The sequence below is a fragment of the Panicum hallii genome, chromosome 5 (genome assembly GCF_002211085.1).
Source record: "Panicum hallii strain FIL2 chromosome 5, PHallii_v3.1, whole genome shotgun sequence".
Lineage (NCBI taxonomy): Eukaryota > Viridiplantae > Streptophyta > Magnoliopsida > Poales > Poaceae > Panicum > Panicum hallii.
The window spans coordinates 18,945,608-18,964,584 of NC_038046.1; positions in this window are offsets into that span (position 1 = coordinate 18,945,608).

Genomic DNA, 18,977 nt, shown 5'->3' on the forward strand with positions numbered 1-18,977 from the left:
CAGCTGCCCAGCTGCCTGGCTAACTCCGGGTGTGGCCTCTCCTAGAGCGCCGCGTGGGGGACATGTCGTGCGGCTTCGACCGAGGTGACCACCTCCAATTCCGCGCCAAATTCGACCTCGCGCGGGTCTGGTTCTTCCAATCCAGCTCCACCACGTGGGGGCCTGTCGCCGACAGAAACGGAACTGCCCGCCAATAACCATGGAGGATCTTCTACTGTTGAATTTGGATCAGCTGTGTCTGCCCCAGCGCTACAACAAGTTCCTGCACCATCAAGAAGAACAACCAGACTTCAGCATGGTATATGTTAAACCTAAGAAGTACACTGACGGTACTATTAGATATGGTAATTTCCGTTTAACAGGAGAGCCAGAAAGTTTACTGGAGGCACTAGATGATCCCAAGTGGAGGCAAGCTATGCAAGATGAGGTTCATGCTCTAATGAGGAATCAAACCTGGCATCTTGTTCAAGAGAAGTATAGGGGATGAACCTGATTCATTGCAGATGGGTTTACAAGGTTAAGAAGAAAGCTGATGGAACAATAGACAGATACAGAGCACAGCTAGTAGCAAAAGGATTTAGACAAAGCTATGGGATAGACTACGAGGATATGTTTAGTCCCGTTGTCAAATTGCTACACTACGGCTGGTGCTCTCTATTGCGGTGACAAAGGGACGGTGTCTTCTGGTATGTAGACTTGATAAAGCGGTATATGGTCTAAAGCAAGCTCCAAGAGCCTGGTATTCACAGTTGAGTTCTAAGCTTATTGATCTTGGTTTTGAAGCTTCCAAATCAGATACTTCCTTGTTTATTTATAAACAGTCAAGAATTGATATTTATATGCTTATATATGTTGATGATATAATTGTCACAAGCTCTTCCAGTGAAGCCGTGAGCCCTGCTACTTGACTTGTAGAAGGATTTTGCTATCAAAGATCTTGGAGATCTACATTATTTCTTGGGTATTGAAGTACAAAGAGATAGAAGTGGTTTATTGCTTTCACAAGGGAAATACGCACAAGATATACTTACCCGGGTCAAGATGAACAATTGCAAGCCCTCTGCGACGCCACTTTCAGCATCAGAAAAATTGTCCAGCCATGTTGGAGTTTTGCTTGGTCCAGATGACAGCACAAGATATAGAAGTGTGGTCGGTGCTCTTCAGTATCTTACACTGACTAGACATGATCTTGCATTTTCTGTTAATAAGGTCTGCTAGTTTTTGCATGCCCCTACCACTGATCATTGGACAGCTGTGAAAAGGATCTTAAGGTTTGTTAAACATACGCTGGATATTGGGCTTCGGTTTGAGCAATCCAAATCAAATTTGCTAAATGCTTTCTCTGATAACATGGAACGAGTTGTAACTCTTGGCTATTGCCCCTATATAACATGGAACCGTGATGTGCTGAGATAAGCGATCACGTTACCTCAAATTCTTTCATCGAGGACCACCACGAACCACCAGAACAGGAGCATCAACTTCGAGGACATCGACCTCCGGCCATGAGGTGCCCCGGCCCGGCCGAAACACCAGTTGTCCTCTCCTCCGCTAGAATGACATTTGGTGGAGATACCTCCCAATTCGTGGGTAAGCTGCAACTCAATGGCTTCACTGCCACCAACTGCTCCCTGCATGCTCACCACAAGCTTGATAAAATGCCGGCAAGGATCATCGACCAGGCTGTCACGATAAGAGTTTTTTTACGGTGCAAGCACTACCACTTGGTAGTATGTATAATATAGAAAAGATCCAAGAGTCCATTAAAAATGGTAGGATTATCATTATTAGCTTAATATAAATTGAGGAGATTTTTTTTGCAATTTAGCCCCATCAATCCGTGTGCACATTCTCCCTTCCACGCCGTCGCCCGTCCGTCCGCCCCTCCCGTCGTGCATGTCATGAGCGCCGATCGCCTGTACTTCCAGTGCATCTGCAAGCGCCCCCTCCTCCCTTCCATGTTGTTTAGTCTAGGCGTGTCGTGGTGTTGTTTCAGATTAGCTAGTTGTTTCCTGTTAGCTGTGTGTACGTGACTCGAGTCCGTTACGATCACGTACGTACAGGCAGCGACGGTCCTGACAAATTAGGGGCCCGGGGCAAGATTTAATATAGAGACCCTTATTTTAATAATATATATATAATACATGTTGCTAATAAACATTTAAAAATATATCAAAAAATTATTCATCATAAGAAAAAAATATAAATATGTGATTACCTTAAAATTGTCTTCTAACATGTCTCGAAGCGAAGTCATTGATGATAACATCAGTATCAATTTTATCCAATAATATTTTCTCGATGCATAAAATAGCCAAACCATTTAGTCTTTCTTGAGATATTTTGGACCTCAAATAATTCTTCAGCAACTTCAACTTTGAAAAACTTCTTTCAGCTGACGCAACGGTCACGGGCACAGTAAATAAAAGTCGATAAGCAATAGAAGTATTAGGATAAGAATCAACTTCTCTAACATACTCAAAAATATCCATGGCAGACATTAGTTTATCTGATAAAGTCAACTGCAAAACACTAAGCTCTGAAATTAGATCATTTAGATCAACATCTGATGAGCCATCAAAAGAAAAAGTATTTGCAAATTTGGTGCAACATTCTCTTAGTTCAATAGTATCCAATGACTTCAAGGTTATGGAGTCCATCAAAAATCCAAATATGTCTTTGAATGATTGGAGTTCTTTAAATCTACTTTTTAATGAACTAATTGCAATATCAACCATGGCCAAAAAATAATTAACTTCAAAAGCTTTTTCAGCTTCAAGATTTGCTTCCTCACAATCAGTTTCATCATATTGTTTCTTCCTCTTAGCATGACGTTTCACTGGTAATGATGGCTCTACACCCAATTCAGATGCGATCTCTTTGGCAATGATCAAACTAGAAGCAAATCCATTATTTCTATAGTTCTGAAAGTAACTCATTGTATCTTCTATTCTCATTAATGTAGCATCAATGCACATGGATGGGGATTGCAACTGCTTGCTCACTTTATTTACTGTAAATAAAATATCATACCAAATAACCATACCCACTACAGGAAAATAGGCTATTTTCGTCGGCCAGAAGCCGACGAAAATAGGCCAAATGCCGACGAAAATAGCTATTTTCGTCGGTCCCCCGACGAAAATAGGCCGACGAAATAAAGGCGACGAAAATAGGCTTATTTTCGTCGGCTGCCGACGAAAATACACGTATTTTCGTCGGCCACGTGAGCCGACGAAAATAACACAGTATTTTCGTCGGCTGCCGACGAAAATATACGTATTTTCGTCGGCCACGTGAGCCGACGAAAATAACACAGTATTTTCGTCGGCCACAACAGCCGACGAAAATAGGTAAATATTTTCGTCGGCAATGAACAGTATTTTCGTCGGCCAGGTGGCCGACGAAAATACTTGGCCTCCTGCAAAAAAAAACAGCATTTATGCTGTTACGAAAGTCACTCATCCATTACAATCTCTGATCTTCCTTCCAGTTGGGATTTAAATGACTGCAAAGACACCTCGATGTCTTTGGGAACAAAGTGAAGAATAACTGGAATGCAGACCATAGGAGTGCAATAGACCATAGGAGTACAAAAGAATTCTCTTATAAATAGGTATATCTTGTGACGTGGATCAAAATCACATGTCTAATGGTTTATACAAATGGCACAATTATCTATCAGTTTAGTTCTAAACACATTTAGAGTAAGACAGATTAATACCCTGTCTTTGTTTGATACAAATACTGCACAAAGATAGCAATATTAGGAGGTCAATTGCAGGAAATGTCAATCATTCGTAGGTATAAACCACTGACGGATTCACCTGGATGGTGTACTAATTGCAGACTTGGTGGTTCTTGAAGATGCCTGCTATCTAAATTTTCCAAGTTCCAGTTGAACTCCTTTATCTTATCAATGTTTTCCCACTGCAGATGACAAAGCCAAGTTATATAAATTTTTAAAAGTAAGGCAAAGTGCACAGTTTAAGCTGTATGCTATGTCCAAGTGCGCACCACTAACATACACAATACAAAATAAAAGGTAGGGATGGGAACAAACCTCAGTCCCGATAGGAAAAGCGGATAACCAAAGATAGCCTGAACAAAGCGACAAATCATTAGTCAAAACGTGCAAAAATCAGAATAACAAGACAATCATACAGGACATTCATGCACAATTCCAATCACAACGTTGCTTCCAGAACTGGTTGAAACAGTTGCTTTTCAAATAGAAAGAACTGCTGCCATAGAGAAGTAAAAAAAAACAGAATTATTGCAAGCTAATTGTAATAATGCATAATCACAACAAGCTCAATTGTTTCTCTGTCAGAATTATTGCAAGAAACAAGATTTTCAATGTAGTCTCAAATATCTGGTGCTCGTGGTTAAAGAAGGTTCAAGATCTTATTTTCGTCGGCCCAGGGTTAATAAGAATCAAAACAGCAGCTTGCGAGCCTTAAACTACTGTGACATTTACATCTCTAGTAAATTAACCACCAATAAACGAATATAGTAATAGCATGTGAGCTAGTTACAGTCTACCATGAACTGAGGCCAACAAATTACATTAGATAAATATGTAACATATTCAGAGAGCTGAATTGGCAGCATCTGTACCTTCATGTTGTTCTCATCAGCAGCAGTGGTATAGTGGATATATAGTTGTATGCGACCCACAAATTCATGCTCAGGTTCCCGATATATTGACCACCAGCGCAGCTTGTCAGCCTACACAAAGAAATTTTGATGTTTTTAGAGGAGAATTAGTTTTATTAAGGCACAAAAGTTATATAACGCATTGAGAACAACAGGGTATGAACACAAACAAGATGACAGGCATACTTAGAAAGAACTGTTGTCATAGAGACACTCGGTTGGATCCTCCGGTACAAATGCAGATGCAGAGGCAGTCAGTCTCATCCAACCATCTTCTGATCTACAAACAAAAGAATAGCAACCAACAAATCAGTGATAAAGACCCCATGCTGTCACAGTTCTACCGATAAGAACACTACGGGGCAGCGGCGGGTGGCCGCGCGGGGCGGCGCAGCGGAGCCGGCGGAGAGGGGCTGCGCGGGGCGGCGGGGGCCCCCGGGGCGGCGGCGGGTGGCCGCGCGGGGCGGCGCCGGCGGAGGGGGGTGCCTCGGGGCCACGGCGCGGCGGCGAGGGCCTCGGGGCGGCCGCGCGGGGTGGCGGCGTGGGCCGCGGGGCCGAGCCGCACGGGGCCGCGCGGGGCGGCGGGGGCCGCGGGGCGGCGCAGCGGGGCCGGCGGAGGGGGGCCGCGCGGGCGGCGGGGGCCTCGGGGCGGCCGCGCGGGGCAGCGGCGTGGGCCGCGGGGCCGAGCCGCACGGGGCCGCGCGGGGCGGCGCAGCGGGGCCGGCGGAGGGGGGCCGCGCGGGGCGGCGGGGGCCTCGGGGCGGCCGCGCGGGGCAGCGGCGTGGGCCGCGGGGCCGAGCCGCACGGGGCCGCGCGGGGCGGCGCAGCGGGGCCGGCGGAGGGGGGCCGCGCGGGGCGGCGGGGGCCCCCGGGGCGGCGGCGGGTGGCCGCGCGGGGCGGCGGCGGGGGCCGCGGGGCGGCGCGGGGCGGCGGCGGTGACGGCGGGGCCGCGGCGTGGGGGGTGGGCGGGGGCGGCGGCGCCGGGGGGGGGGGGCGGGGTCTCGCGCGGGGGAGAGTACGCAAGTGATGGCCGGGCCTTAGATCCGATCGAAGGTTGGTTTATTAGGGTTCGTCTATTTTCGTGGGCCAACTGGGCCGACGAAAATAGATATAGTTTCGTCGGTTCAGTGCAGGCCGACGAAAATAGTCTTTTTATTTCGTCGGCCAGCGTCTAGCCGACGAAAATATGGATCATTTTTCGTCGGTTTTTGACTGGCCGACGAAAATAAGTTCTAATTTCGTCGGCCTGTACTGGCCGACGAAATAAACTATTTATTTTCGTCAGCTTTATTTTAGCCGACGAAATTACATCTGGCCGACGAAATTAAGCTATTTTGGTGTAGTGACCAAGTATAAAATCAAAGGTACCAAGAAGATCAAATAAATTTTTTGCATCACTCCTATCCTTTGATTCGGTATCCTTATCGGTACTCAACTGAAGCAAAGCTGACCTTATCTGAGGAGCTTGAAATCTTATTGCTTTGACACTTTTGATCCGACTCTCCCAACGAGTATTGCACCATGACTTCACAGTTAAACTTTCAACATGATATTTCAAAACATCCCATCTTTTAGTAGAACTAGAGAACAATGTATATATTCGTTGCACAATTCCAAAAAATGAAATAGCTTTTCCACAAGATTTAGCCATGTCACAAAGTGTAAGATTAAGACTATGACAAGCACATGGCATAAACAAAGCTCTTGGATTTATATCAAGCAGTCGTCTTTGCACGCCCTTGTGCTTTCCTTTCATGTTAGATCCATTATCATAACCTTGACCCCTAACATCTTCAATATTTAGGCCAAAGGACTTAATGGAATCAAGTAATGAATTAAAAAGTCCCTCACCAGATGTATCATCTACCTTCATGAAACCCAAAAAATACTCCTCAACTTTACCAGTAGACATATTAACACATCGGATCAACAAACTCATTTGTTCTTGATGACTGACATCAGGGGTACAATCAAGGATAACTGAAAAATATTTGGCCTCTTTAACAATGTTTATGATAGATTTAGTGATGTCAGAAGCCAAAAGAGAAATCAACTCATTCTGAATTTTATGACTAAGATAGTGATAATGAATCTCATTGTTTTGATTACGTCTAAGGTGATCTTGCATAACCAAATCAAATTCAGCAATCATCTCAACACAAGCTAAGAAATTACCATTTTGATCATTGTAAAGTTGCTCACTTGGATTGCTGTTGTGAAATTTCTTGGTAAGCGGAATTTAGCTTTTAGAGGACCAAGTAAGCAACTTTACAATGATCAAAATGGTAATTTCTTAGCTTGTGTTGAGATGATTGCTGAATTTGATTTGGTTATGCAAGATCACCTCAGACGTATTCAAAACAATGAGATTCATTATCACTATCTTTGTCATAAAATTCAGAATGAGTTGATTTCTCTTTTGGCTTCTGACATCACTAAATCTATCATAAACATTGTTAAAGAGGCCAAATATTTTTCAGTTATCCTTGATTGTACCCCTGATGTCAGTCATCAAGAACAAATGAGTTTGTTGATCCGATGTGTTAATATGTCTACTGGTAAAGTTGAGGAGTATTTTTTGGGTTTCATGAAGGTAGATGATACATCTGGTGAGGGACTTTTTAATTCATTACTTGATTCCATTAAGTCCTTTGGCCTAAATATTGAAGATGTTAGGGGTCAAGGTTATGATAATGGATCTAACATGAAAGGAAAGCACAAGGGTGTGCGAAGACGACTGCTTGATATAAATCCAAGAGCTTTGTTTATGCCATGTGCTTGTCATAGTCTTAATCTTACACTTTGTGATATGGCTAAATCTTGTGGAAAAGCTATTTCATTTTTTGGAATTGTGCAACGAATATATACATTGTTCTCTAGTTCTACTAAAAGATGGGATGTTTTGAAATATCATGTTGAAAGTTTAACTGTGAAGTCATGGTGCAATACTCGTTGGGAGAGTCGGATCAAAAGTGTCAAAGCAATAAGATTTCAAGCTCCTCAGATAAGGTCAGCTTTGCTTCAGTTGAGTACCGATAAGGATACCGAATCAAAGGATAGGAGTGATGCAAAAAATTTATTTGATCTTCTTGGTACCTTTGATTTTATACTTGGTATGGTTATTTGGTATGATATTTTATTTACAGTAAACAAAGTGAGCAAGCAGTTGCAATCCCCATCCATGTGCATTGATGCTACATTAATGAGAATAGAAGATACAATGAGTTACTTTCAGAACTATAGAAATAATGGATTTGCTTCTAGTTTGATCATTGCCAAAGAGATCGCATCTGAATTGGGTGTAGAGCCATCATTACCAGTGAAACGTCGTGCTAAGAGGAAGAAACAATATGATGAAACTGATTGTGAGGAAGCAAATCTTAAAGCTGAAAAAGCTTTTGAAGTTAATTATTTTTTGGCCATAGTTGATATTGCAATTAGTTCATTAAAAAGTAGATTTGAAGAACTCCAATCATTCAAAGACATATTTGGATTTTTGATGGACTCCATAACCTTGAAGTCATTGGATACTATTGAACTAAGAGAATGTTGCACCAAATTTGCAAACACTTTCTCTTTTGATAGCTCATCAGATGTTGATCTAAATGATCTAATTTCAGATCTTAGTGTTTTGCAGTTGACTTTATCAGATAAACCAATGTCTGCCATGGATATTTTTGAGTATGTTAGAGAAGTTGATTCTTATCCTAATACTTCTATTGCTTATCGACTTTTATTTACTGTGCCCGTGACCGTTGCGTCAGCTGAAAGAAGTTTTTCAAAGTTGAAGTTGCTGAAGAATTATTTGAGGTCCAAAATGTCTCAAGAAAGACTAAATGGTTTGGCTATTTTATGCATCGAGAAAATATTATTGGATAAAATTGATACTGATGCTATCATCAATGACTTCGCTTCGAGACATGTTAGAAGACAATTTTAAGGTAATCATATATTTATATTTTTTTCATATGATGAATAATTTTTTGATATATTTTTAAATGTTTATTAGCAACATGTATTATATATATTATTAAAATAAGGGTCCCTGTATTAAATCTTTCCCCGGTCCCCTAATTTGTCGGGACCGTCGCTGGGAGCCAGGAGTGTCGCAGTGGTTGCGAGGAGGAAGACAGTTGTGATGGGTGAAAGTGTTCTGCGGCGGGGAAGAAAATGAAAGGATCTACTCAAGAAATATATTATTTTACATCGGTAGATCACGTGGGCACGAAGCAGCCACGTAGCGTCCGATATTTCTATGGACATTGGACGTTCTAGCCGTAGCATTACCGTTTTTACTTTAGTCTTCGGTTGAAGACAAAATCAAGCATTTGACAGTTATTACATTAAGATCAACATATGTCCGGTACTTTACCTTGTCAAAAGCACGGAGTTTAACATCTCGCCACCGTATCCATAACTATACTGTAAGATAACAGAACCCCGGAAAGTATTCATAGAAAATAGCACAAGTGGGTACTAATAGGCAAATGAGCACCCAGAGGATCAACCAGGTTACATCAGACATCTACACCAAAGAGTCAAACATCACGGAAACACTAAGAAGCGAGAACGAACACTCTCGCGGACAACCTCAAGCAAAGACACGTATCATCATCTGCAACCACAAAGTAAATCACTACTCGTAACTAACTATCGCATCTGGAGATCTCACGGATGTAGCACTCTACCAATTCAACTTATATGCAACGACGCGAGAATCAGGAGGTACCAGGGGGAGCAGGAGGCGGAGCATACATTTGGCGAAGCGGGCTAGCTTCTGGGAGGTCTGGTGGATCCCGAGCCGATCCAAGACGCGCGGTTGTTGAACTCTGAGCGTGCGGATGTGGTCGCGATCAATCCGTAGAGGGGGTCGGCGTCGCTGCTCCCGTTGCTGCTCGCCACCTTGGCGGAGGAAGGGACGGCGTGGCGGCACGCGCTCTCGATGGCGGTGCAGAACTCGTTGGTTCGGCTACGGAACGACACTAGCGCAGGCCGCGTCGGGTTTATGGCGGCCGCCGACGATGGATCTGGGACCCCGGATCTAGATCTCACCTTCACCCGCACCTTCTCCCGGTGGTGAGAGGTGGCGGCGTGCGGGGGCCAACTTCACAGATCCACGAGCCGAGCGCAGCCATTCCCGCCGGAAGCCATGGTTGCGAGGGCCGCCGCTGCCAAGGAGTCGATGGCGGCCGAGCGGGGGCTGGATCCGATTCTCGAGGGGTGAGTGGCGGGGCGTGCGCAGGCTGACTCCTCGGCGGCTAAACGCGGCAGCGTGCGGGGCCGACTTCACGGCGGCGGCTAGCGTGGGATGCTTCCCCGACGGTGAGTCCGGCGCGCAGGTGCTGGAAACCGTAGGCGCCGTCGCTTCCTCGTACAGAAAGGAGAAGGGGATAAGAGAAGCAAATGCTGAGGAGAACATGAGAAATGAAGAGATGAAAAATAAATTATGAAAAGAGAATGATAATTAAAAAGAAATAGGGATAATAATATTTCTCATATTACCCTTATACTACTTATACTACCTAGCTATACTACCTCATACTACTGATCAACATTTCAGTAGCATAGAATAAATCTCGACCGTACGATGTTTACATACGAGTCATTTTTAGATAGTAATGGTAGTATTGTGCGCTATAATAATGGTAGTATTATGCGCCATAATAATGGTAGTATTTTGCATCGTAAAATATAATTTGTTATTTTCATGGATAGAATTGTGTTTTTTGCACAAGCCCAAATGATGAAACTGTTAAACACTTGTTCCTAGAATGTCCTTTTGCAAGTCAATGCTAGAGTTCTATCAACCTGAATGTCATCCCAACATGGTCAATAGCTCTTAAACAGCTCAAGCAGCAGATAACAATCTTTTTTTCTGGAGATAATCATGATTATGGCCTAGAGTATTTGGGCCACAAGGACCAATCTCATTTTCAACGGAAGAATGCAGCCATCTGTCCAGAATACGAAAGCTACCTTTGTTCATGAATTTGCCATGGTTATCCATAGGGGAAAAAAATCTTCCAAGTATCAAAACATGGCTAGATAGTTTGTCATAGTCTTTTGTCTTTTGTTTTTTCATTTGCTCTTTCTTGTACCTTAAACGCTCTTTACTTCTTCTAATATATAACCAGTAGGGGATCACTGCCCTCTTGTTCCATAAAAACAAAGGAAAATGTTTATTTTACTCTCCTCACTAATCCAATTTGTCCACCTAACCCCATAAGCATAATTTAGACTCGATTTACTCCCCAAAACAATTTCAATTAGTCCAATCTATCCCTATTGATATTTCTTTTTTTATTTCATCACGTACAAATTGAATTTTAATTTCAAATTTTATGGTGGATGGAGAACATGATGACTTATGTTAAAAAAAATTGGTTAAAAATTTTTCATGGTTATTTTCATAGTTTAGGAAGATTCACTATAAAAAAAGTTTTTCGGGGCGGGTAAAAATATATTTTTAGGGGTGGGTACGATATCTGCCCCTACTTCTTGCAGTTAGAAATGCTATTTTTAGGGGCGAGTAATGCGCCCGCCCCTGAAAATAATTTCTAGGGGACGGATCACTATAAATCGATTTCCCAAAAATGAAAAAAATCTAAAACACCAAAATAAAAAGAAAATAATATTGCAGCCAGCAGCCACAACCACAGGCCCCTGTACTATCGAGGTATATTTTTTTGATGAAATATACAAACTTGCAATCACTCGGGGTTCGAACCGCATACCTCAAGCGCGTACCTTCCTCTCCACCATACTACACAGTCGCTTGTGACTCTATGGGATATGCTATTCTTTTATATTAACTCTGAAATTCATTTTAGTTATAGTGGGGGTGATGCCATCACCTACCCCTAAAAGTATTTTTTCTACTTTATTTCAAAAATTCATTAAATTTTTACATATACCAAAACAAATAAAAAAGTGAAATTTCTACGCTATGGTTATTGTAAATTGTAGAAAAAAATATGCCGAGTATATTTCAGTGCATATAAAGGTTAAAATTGTGAAAATTTTAAAGTATAATTTGAGTTGTATGAGATACTATATAGTTATAACTATTAGAAAACTTATAATAATTTTCTAAACTATTGAATGACCTTAAATGAAAAAGTTATCAACTATAAAATTGTAGGCCTTGTCAATCTCTACAATTTTTATATAAAGTTTGATTTCATCCGAGATCATATAAAAAAGTTATGATTTTTTTGCGTGTGACTATTTATAGGGGCGGGTGATGGCGTCACCCACCCCCTAAAAATATATTTCTACGGGCGGGTGATGGCGTCACCCGCCCCTAAAAATGGTGACCTTTTTCAGGAACGAGTGATGCCATCACCCGCCCCTAAAATTGCATTTCCAGTAGCGGGTGAATTGCTACAGTAACCCCGCTCCATTTGTATGGAGCGGGTTATATTTTAGGCTGCCCCTAAAAAAAATAGGGCGTCCCAGCAAATCATTTTTGTAGTAGTGATTTAATATGAAATTTATAATAGAGATACAACTCTGAATGAATAGTAATCATAGAAAAATCATAATGTATTTTTCTAGCACAGGGCATCATATTCTAAGTCACGATGCTCAAGATTTGAAGTTAAAATTCCAATTGTAGGTGGACAAATAAAAAAGAGAAATCTCAGTAGAGGGTATATTAGACCGAGAAAAATAGTTTGGAAAAGTAAATGTAGCCTAAAGTTTATTAGAGGGTTAAGCAGACAAAGTGAATTGGTGAGGGGAGTAAAATGAACTTTTTCTAAAAAAATATTCTGATTGAGCATATATATGCAAGTCAAAGGAGTGTTGTAGATCAAGCTCAATAATATGTTTGCTGCCGGTGGTATCAACAAAGGGCAAAAGGTATCTTGTGCTCACTAGCATGTTGTTCGACACTTTGATTTGCAACTTATTTAGTTATGATTCTCCAACACTGATTGTCCTAACACGAATCTCCTCCTAGCATGTTTGTGACTTCAGTATTCAATCTGTAATAACTCAACTAATATTGTACAGCTGCAACCAGGCCCTATCTTTAACATTTGAGCACGAACCAAGCTTGAAGAATATAACATCACTTTCTTTGTTTTCCAATAATAGAAGTGAACCCACGCCCTGATGAGACAAAGGAAGGCACGGAATGGAGTATCATACCCGAGCACCGAAACGTATATGGATTAAACAGATCAATTGTTGGTTCTGTTACGTCCAGCAGGACTGGCCCTCTCCTCCCCATCCATCTTGCCTAGTTTCATCTAGGTACTACATTTGGACAGATAATGTATTTTGCTAATTTAGAAGAAAAATGAAATGAGCTAATATTTAACTTCTTTAAGACATACTTGTGTTTGATGATCAGCTCAATTTACTAGCAACAAAACGATGGGGACAAGCAGTTCATTTTACTAAGAATGTATATAGGGGCAGCAGGTGAAATAGAAGCAATTGCTTCTATAGCAGTAAGGAATTCTTAGTACTCTTACAAGGACTATATTACTTGGATCCATTTTTACTCTTATAGAAGCAATCATATATTTAATTTTTTGATGAATCTATGCCTCAGATCTTGCGATATGATTGTTAGTAAATCTGATGATTTAATTTTCATTGTATGTACTTTTCACATGCATGGACCATGTACACTGTCAACCAAAGTTCTACTGACTCAAGGTTGGTTTGAGTAATTGAGTTCCACTAATCCCTTTCACATGTACTCTGTTTTGCATTTTCTACCATTTTTAGGTGTATGCTTGGAGAAGAGGAGAAAAGGGGATGCTTGAATCTGGAGATGGTAAGGGTAGTAAAATTGTGCAGCTAAAAGTTTAGTTTCATACTTGTGAGGATAATGTCCAGGAAATACATCCTGACTGGTTAGAGGTCGGTGTGGATGAGTTCAAAAGATGTGATCACCTGCTGGGATGATATTTGTATTTAGACATTAGGATTCAAGAATAATGTATTCAGTTGAAGTATTGTTTGGATCAAAGGTCGAGTTTCTGTGTTGGGGGGTTTGAGGAGCATATGTTCACCCTTTAAATTATTCTCTTGGAACAGTAGTTTGATTTGTATGCTTCTCTTCATGTATGATTGATGACAATATCATATCATAGGAAAGCCTGAAATGTTTTAGCATTCCTGAAGCATATAGGCTAATAGATGCATATGGTAAGTTTTTGTGATTAATGACAACCATATGTGAATAACGTGTATTTTGAAGGAATTATCAATTTGCATGGAAATGCATGTCAAGGACTCGGACATGAAGATTAAGGATCTTTCTAGTATCAAGTGTCACAAGGAGATGGACACTTGATTTAGTTCAGATTTTATAGTTTTTAGTCTTTGATCGTACTATTAAGAGGTGTTCTTAAGTTAGTAGCTTGACCTAGTGTAGTTTAGCCTTTAAATCATGCACAGTTGCTCAAGCTTAGTACTAGACAGCTCAAAGCAACACTTGTAAGAAGAAAAACACGAAGAAAAACTCAACTCCAAGTCAGTCAATCAAGTTGGTGCAGAAAACAGGCGACAGGTTAAACCGACGCCCCTGATTTTGAACTATCGGTGCATTGGGAAGTTGAGATGACGATCAAATGAAGAAAAGTCTACAAGACAGGTTAAACTGACGGTAGTCACCACTTTAACCGATGTTTTCATTGAAGGCATTGGTGCAATGGTAAATTGCAATGACTATCTACACAGAAGCGCTAGAAGGTTCAGATCAAAACAGGCTTCAACACCGGTTAAACCGACGGTACCATCAGAGCCGCTGGTGCATTGGTAGTTTATTGATATAGTACCGAATTTGGAGTTGTAGTGTTCTGTCTCAGAGAATTCATTCAGCACCGGTTCAACCAACGCACGTCGGTGTAAACCGTTGGTGCAATGACATCAGCACCAGAGGCAGTTAGGATCTAACGACTACCATTCATAGCTCAATGTGACCGGTTGAACCGACGCATAAGATCGGTTTAACCGACACTTTATGCTTTTCGGGAAAGTTGTTAGCAACAGTTATGGCTGGCTCTCTAGCCTATATAACAACTTCCCCTGGGTCACCTGAGCTGCCTTTTGACACCCTGAATACCTGAGGCCACTCCAGAGCAGAAGAGAAAGACTTGAAGCCATGAGAAGAAGATCTTGAGCTTGAGAGTTGATCTAAAACCCAATGAAATCATCCATTTGAGAGTGCAAGTGTGCTTGAGCTTAGGGTCAGCTTAGTGTAGGTCAAGTGAAGGCTTAGGGACTTGTTACTCTTAGTGTTTGACGACACCTAGACGGTTTTGGTTACCCAGAGGCTCTTGGTGAGCTCTTGGAATTTGTGGGAGCCCCAAGAAGAGAAAACTGTAATCGATTTGAAGCTCACCGCTCCAGAGATGGAGAAGGAGCATTCTTATTAAACACTTGCTTCTTGGTGATGCAAGGGAGTTCAACCCTTAGTGGGTGCTCCAACGTGGATTTGGGGGAGCGTCAACTCCTCGATACCACGGGAAAAAATCCAGTTGTCTTTGTCTCGTGTCCCTCTCTTTACATTCAAGCATTTACTTTGGTTTTACTTGTTGTTTTCTTGTTTGCTTGCTTGTTGAGTAGGATCATCTATTGCTAGTGTGCTCTCTTGTTTAGGCCATATACTTGATAGTGTGATTTTCACTAGGTAATATGAGCATGCTATTGTGTTTACCTACCTATGATGTCAATGTTAGTATGCTCTAATTGATAGGTTCAAAATTCATAGATTGGGCAACACTAGTTGTAGGTTAAGGATTTGATAGAAATTGAAAAAGACCCAATTCGTCCCCTCCTTCTTAGGCCACGATCCTTTCAATTCCATTTATGCAGATTAATGGGTAATTTTACTTGATACCTAAGCACTGATTTTCAAAGACAATTGACGAAGCGCAAGTTTCCTCTCTAAACTCTTTCAGTCATTGGATGCATTAGCAGATACAAAGTAGAATTGCAAACCAAACGAAAAGTTTCCTCTCTAAACTCTTTCAGTCATTGGATGCATTAGCAGATACAAAGTAGAATTGCAAACCAAATGAAACAAGTAGATAACATGAATTGAGTTGGCAGGGTAGGCACTTTTGGTCCGAGAGAGTTCACAGATTGGAACTTTAGGCATCTCTGTAGGGTGTTTCCCCCCTTCAGTTTGCTTGAATATACCATCCACTTGTGCTTTTTCTTTTTCCAACTCACAATGTTTACAGGACACTTTGTTCAATCCTTTACCCTTAGGCACTTAGCTGTGGGCATCTGTTCTGAAAAGCCTGTGCAAGTGTTGTTTCTTGTGTCTAGAACTCTAAATCAAGTTTGCACCTTCGGAGGCCAAGTGCCATGTATGCCGAGCAATATCTGAGCAATCCTACTTGCTGCCGATCACCATTCTTGTTCAATCTACTTGTTCCCATCAGTTATCGATCTTCCATTGTGATATATGTTCTTTGATCACCTTTGCTACATCACCGATAAGGTACCTTGCCATTCATGCTGTATTCTAAGTAGTATTCCGTACACTATTCAGCTTCCATGGTGTTGATTTTGATTTAAAAACCATTAGGTTGGTGTGTTTGGCTGTTCTGTACATATGGCTGAACTCGAATAGCAGCTGAAAAGGAGGTATCGATATCGCTGTATCGGGTTTGGCCTACACCTCTTGTGAGAAAGAGTTGTCTCTACACTTGTCATCAGGAGTTTACATTTTATTTTTTGGGGCCGATCGCAGGGATTGGCCTTGCCAAGTACGTCGGAATAACTCACTCTTGATGTTTCATCTACTCTGTAAGGCTAGTGGATAAGACCAGCCTCACCCCGTTTTTTGTAGCTTCCACACGATCACAGCCTTCCAAACTGATTCTTGAAATTGGCTCTTGATCTTCTGCGTCCCAAATGCTCATGGCGGCGTATGAAATCTCGATCGAATGATCCGCATGAACCACCTCTACTTCGTCTCCATCCCACTGAATCAGACATTGGTGCATCGTGGAAGGAATGCAGCAGTTGGCGTGAATCCAATCCCTCCCAAGTAGGACGGTGTAAGTACTCTTGCTGTTGATGATGAAGAAAGAGGTGGGGACCGTCTTGCTTCCCACGGTCAGATCAACATTAAGGACACCTTATGCCTCTGATGTTTGGCCATTGAAGTCACTCAACGTGACGTTGGTCTTGATTAAATCTCTAGTAGAACGCCCCAACCGCGCAGCACTGAGTATGGCATTATGTTGATCGCTGCACTGGTGTTGACCAACATTTTGTTGATAGGCTAGCTGTTGATGTAACCCTTGAGGTATAGAGCCTTCAGATGCTTATAATTCTTTCCTCAGGGCTTCTCGAATATGACTGGCCGCGACCCCAAGTCAAGCTGGGCTACTGGTAACTCTTCACGGTTTTGGTCGTAGAACTCCGCAGGGAGTACAAACATCATATGCGCATCAGCCAATGTCTTCGCATAGGCTCTTATTGGCTTAGGATGCCACACTTTCTTAGGAGGGCGCGACTCCCTTTTCTTGGTGTGGTGAACCTTATCCGCCAGATCCGGGCATGCCTTTCTCAGCATCTCGAGATATTTGGCCTCAGCTTCCTCCAAGCTGCGCAGCCGCTGCACCCTATGCTTCTGGAAATGATTAAGTCCATCAGCTTTAAGTTCAATTATCATGTCAGGGTCCAAGCCGCTCTTAACCGTGAGCACGGCTGATATATCAGTTTTCACTCTGCAGAGGTTGTACACTTTACCCATAATTCGTGTTTCCCTTGATGCCTAGGTTTGCAAGGCCCTTAAACACTTCTGAGGTGAGTGGCAGGAATTCACTATGAGGCCTTTACAAAGATTCCCTAACTTGTAACGGTCCGCTAAGGTTTCAGGCCGCAGTGGTCATAACCCTCCCTAATGAGGCGGTACCTTAGCCAAGGACCATAAACAAATCCTCCAAGAGGACCGAGCTATACCCCATCAACGCACTCCCCTCTTGCCCTTTCAGTAAGACCATTACATGCTATAGTTTCTAATTAATTAGCCAAGACCGGAGCCATATAGTATTGTGGTTGCACCATTTTCCTGGGTGGTTCTCCATGTTCCAATTAATGCAATGATCTTAATTATAACCATAAAAGTATTCCAGAACATGAGTAAACTAGTGTAGCATGATTTCAGGTTATCCAACCAAAGTCTAGTAAAAGCAACAAGCGTAGCAACAACATAAATATAACAACTCAGGTTTAATCAAGAAAGTTCAAAAGAAACTAGGTACATCCTTAGTTTGGGATCCATCATATTCTAGACACATGCATGCATATAAAGTAAATTTGTGTATTTATAAAGTTATTGGGACTGGAGTATGATCAAGGACCACTTGCCTCCATCAAAGAACTGCTGCTGCTCGGGAACGTCTTCAAAGCTTTGCTCTTGCGGACCCTCGAACTGCGCACCGTCTATCGTAATACACAAGTACATACAAATAAACAAATACAATAAATAATAAATAGTACACCAAACAATGTAAACAAAGCAAAACAACATTATGAAGCTACTGTATATATCGCAAGGGTCGCGTGAACGCGAGAATCGATGAAAACGGAGTTAAAACGGAGAAGTTATGGCTAAAACATGATTCTAGGGGCTTATTTGTAGAAGATTTGAAACTAGAAGGGCTCTGAACAAATAAACCAAGGGCTAGATCTGACGACTGCGAAGCGGCTGGCGTGGCAGGACGGCAGGATTCCACGGCGGTGGGCGGCGGTTGCTCGTCGGAGATCTGCGTAAACACGATTCCAACCACGGATTTGACTCGGGTTTGGCCTGGGAGAAAGAGAGTGAGGAGGAGAACGCGTCTACGGGGTTAAGATGAAGCGCTGGTGGCCGGGGAAGGCGGGCTATGGTGAGGCGCGGTGGCGAAGCTCCAGCGAGCAATCGTGTCCGCGGGAGGATGGAAAATAGAGGGGAAAAGGGCCAGCGAGGATCCTCACCCTAAGGCGGAGCTCCGGCAGCAGCTTGAGGCAGCAGCGAAGCGGCGAGGCGGCGGCTGCAACGGCAACCGAAACGTGGCGTCAATAGCGGCAGCGGCTAGGGCTTCGAGGGCGAGAGGCGGCAGCTGCGGGTTTGTCGGGTCCTAGGGCACGGGGCGGCGTTTTATAGGGCAGCCGCGGGCCTTGGCATGCGGGCCTAGGGCTCCGCACGACGGGAAAAGGCCGAGACGCGGCCAGACTCGGATGCGAGTCTAAACCGGACTCGTGCTGGAGGTCGGGGACGACCCTGACGGGCGGGCCCCGCCTGTCAGCGTGAGAAGAGGGAGGGGAGAGGGAGCTGGCGCATGCGGGCCGTTGGG